Here is a 3,785-nt window from a genome sequence, read left to right as displayed (position 1 = left end):
TGTGTCTTTTTTCATTTTTCTAACTGGGGAATAAATAAAGATATAAACATACAAGAGCTTTTCTTAAGTAATATTAACAAAATTAAAACTGTATTTATTGATAAGTCAAAGATGGACCCTGGCCCTAATAATACCAAACTCAAAGAAGGTCTTGTTCAGAAAAGTGCAGAAGAGTACATGAAAGTGATACTTTGTAGTCTCCTTATCCTTAGTGGTCTATTTGAGGTGATTTTTTTAAACTTCTAAATTGTACTAACTCATAATAAAAGCTAGTCAAAATTTAGAACATTCTGATCAAACCCCTGCTGATTGTAGTCAGGAGGAAACTGCTCGCTGCACATTGGGCACACCTTCCAGTGGCTTTCAACATGTTCCTCAAATTTGCTCTGATCATAGTTGGGAGGGAACATTAATTCACAGAGGGGACACTTCTTGTGAACATCAAAGCTGGAATCAAAGCAAAAGCCTGCTCCATGACCACGTAAATGCTGATTTGCTGGATCAGAGGCAATGGGCACATTTTCATCTTCTTTACTGTCCTCAGGGTCTTCTAAACCATCAGGCCGACTAAGGTTTCGAGCAGGCTGGCTGCAGACAACATTGTCTTCCCAAGAGGGGACTCGCACAGGTGGCCTTTGGATTTCATCTGGATAAAAAGCACCATCTGCTCCATCTCGTTTCCTGTGCTGCATAAGGGTTGCCATACTGCAGAACTGGCTGTGCATTTGGCAGTGTTGGGACAAGTCCATTTGGCTCTGAGCATGTGTTGAGACATCGTGAGACCTGCTGGGGGGTCTGACCATCCATCTTCCTTCCTTTTGGATTTTCTAAACTTTTAAGTTCCTTCTCTCTGGAGATGTTTTCCGAATGTGAAGCTAGACCATTTATTTCTTTGTCTTTCTCTGCCAATTGTAGTTTGTAATTGTCCTCGACTTCAGCTAGTTCAAGTTTTATATTTTCAGCAATTTTCACTTGTTCTTTCCATTTCAGCTCCATTTTTGCAAGTTCATCAGCATATTTATTACATTTGGTTTTCTCATCCTGCAAGAGTTGTTTACATTTATTATACTTTTCTGTTTTGTCAGCAATTTCTTTGGTCATTTCACAGAATTGATCCTTTGATAACATGTCAAAATCTGTTTCTGCAGAAGACACTGGTGGCTTTGTATCCATGGTAGAAGCACAAGCAGCTGGGTCTGTGGTTATTGAAGCATCATTCACTTTCTGCTGATTCCCAATTCTTTTGGTGAAGACAGTGTGAGTATTTGCTGACTGGTCTGAAAGTTTGTTATTTGTTTTTGGAGCCTCTGGCACTCCTTAAATTTTTCTTTATAATGATCTGCAGCCATCTGAAGACGGAGTTTCAAATCTTCCACTTCCCGTCTCAGTTCATGTTCCAGTGTATCAGTCTTTTCCTGATCTTTCTTCACAGCATTTAATTTAAGCTCTGCCAGTGCATCAGCTAACTGCTTTTTCACTTTCTCGTTTTCCAAGCGTGCAGTATATAAATCTGTCATTGTTTTATCTTGAACATTTACAGCATCACTGAGTTCTTTAGCCAGAAAGATAACTTCTTGCTGAGTTGCCTGAACCTGTCCCTCTGCTTTACGAAGTTGCTCCTTTAGAAATGATGGATCTTCTTTTGAGGTTGTAAGCAGGAAAGCCCTTTGTAGATTTTCTTTTTCAGTTAAGCACAATTGCAGTCTGCCAATCTCATCTTTCAAATGAGTAATCATGCTTTCTTTGTTTCCATCTAAATTCTTTAAAGTCTGGACCTCTGACATAAGCTTGGTATTTTCCATTTCTGTATTCTTCAAATGCACCTTATAAAGTTCCTTCTCATCCTTTTCGGTCTTCAACTGACATTCAAGTTGTTCTCTTTCATGTTGTGCCTTCCTGAGCTTATCCTTTAAACTGTCTAATTCAGTTTCTTTTTCAATTGCTTTATGTGTCACTGACACAATATCTTCTTCAAGCTGTAGAGCTTTAGATGTAGCATCACTGTATCTCTTCCTGAACTCTTCATTTTCCATTTTCAAATTTTGTGATACTTCAAGAAGGCCCATGTCTACATTATATATTTTATCATAAACTTTTAGTTTAACATTTATAACAGGTACTAACTTAACACTATTCACACCTTGTATTTCTATTTGCTTAGTTCCTCTAAAATTATCACTAAATTCTGTACATATTGAGATCTCACTACCAGTATCTAAGAGCCATTTGCATAATTTTTCACCTTTATTTGTTATTATAGGTAAAGCAATGAATGGTCTAATATCCTGCTTCACATTTTCCTTTATCATTAGTATCTCTTTCTGTATTCCTGAGGTTTTCTTGTCATCCCTGGGCGTCCCCATGGATGAAATCTTTCCCCTAAAAAATGATTCCTATTAATAGAGATATTCTGAAAGTTCTTTCCTCCATTCCTATTTCCAAAAGTTCTCTGGTTGAAGCGAGACGGGGCCCTTCGTCTGATTCGCCTATTTCCCAGATTTGTCTCAATAGGACTACCTATGATTCTCTGGAATGGATCAGGTTGCTTAACATTTCTGTTTTGGAATCTTGGTCTATAGTTACCAAAGGGTTTAATTTGTCTAAATATCTTAGGTTTCCATTTACTTTCTGCTTTCCTTTGTACTTGAAAAGAAAGTACTCTATCTTTGTCTAGATCCCTGTAATTTTTAAAGAAATCAATTGCTTCTGCAATTGTTCCTAGCGTCTGTAATGGAGCTGCTAGGCTCATCCTTAGATGTTTTGGAGCTCCTCTCAGTATAAGTTTCTTAAACTGAGGTAATAATGGAGCTGCTTGTGGGGTTGGTATTGCATTATATATGAAATAAAGGATTCCCAATTTTCTTAGAATTGCTATTACTTGTGTATAATCTGTCCATCCCCCAGATGCTTCAAACTGTGATATATCTAGGGTTGGAAATGCTAATCTCCATGCTGCTGAAATCCAGTCTAGTAGAGGATGTGTATCCCCTTTACGTGTATCTAATACATGTTCAAGAGCATCCATAACTGTAGGGTTCTCTACAATATTTTTTAATTTACACATTTCTTGCTCTGTCATCATTACTGTATCAGCACCTTTTTGCCATAATCTGAACATGAATTCTGCATCAGTTTTACCATTCTGTGCATAATCCTGTCTTAGCGCGCTAATTTCTTGTGAGGTATAAGCCCTTGTTTCATCATAGCGTACTCCTTCTTGTTTTGTCCCAGGCCTGGGGGTTACTGGAGTACTAAAGTTTGGTGCTAACTTTAATGTACTTGTTATTCTTTTAAGTATAGGTACCTTCTTTGTGCTAGTGGTTACTGGGAATGACATACTTGGTGAGCTGTCTGTCATTCTATCCATTCCTACTTTATCTCGAGATATGCTAGCTCTTACCACATTTAAGGCTAGCCTTTTTCCAGTAAGTCTGTCTTTATCCAAATCTTGGATTGTTTTAACTAAAAGAGCCGGCACTTCACCCGTTTGCTCTTTCTAGAATGTGTTGAACAGTTTCTGGTCTAGTCAGCTCGGATTTCACACTTGTACTTTTCATTCCTTCCTTATTTTTCACTGTGTTAGCTGTATCCATCCATTTTTCCTCTGTTTCACCCTCACGTTCTCTTCCTGTCACAGGGGTTATCCTAGCATTTGCAAATTTCTTAATTAATTTATCCATATCCTACTTATGTAATAAATTAGCAAGATAGTATAAGAATTTGACTTCTTTCTTTCTTATGTACCAGACAACATTACTTGGATTAGAGTTTATTAATTTTTCAAA

The 3,785-nt window shown here is 37.5% G+C and overlaps 1 pseudogene; it reads right to left on the bottom strand.

Moving 5' to 3' along the window:
• Positions 1–269: 269 nt before the first annotated feature.
• On the bottom strand, positions 270–2,066 carry LOC103745888 (annotated as a pseudogene).
• Positions 2,067–3,785: the final 1,719 nt, after the last annotated feature.

The sequence above is a fragment of the Nannospalax galili genome, unplaced genomic scaffold (genome assembly GCF_000622305.1).
Source record: "Nannospalax galili isolate Female #2095 unplaced genomic scaffold, S.galili_v1.0 scaffold1364, whole genome shotgun sequence".
NCBI lineage: Eukaryota > Metazoa > Chordata > Mammalia > Rodentia > Spalacidae > Nannospalax > Nannospalax galili.
Note: the sequence above shows the minus strand (reverse complement) of the source record. Positions and strands in the feature narration are given on the sequence as shown.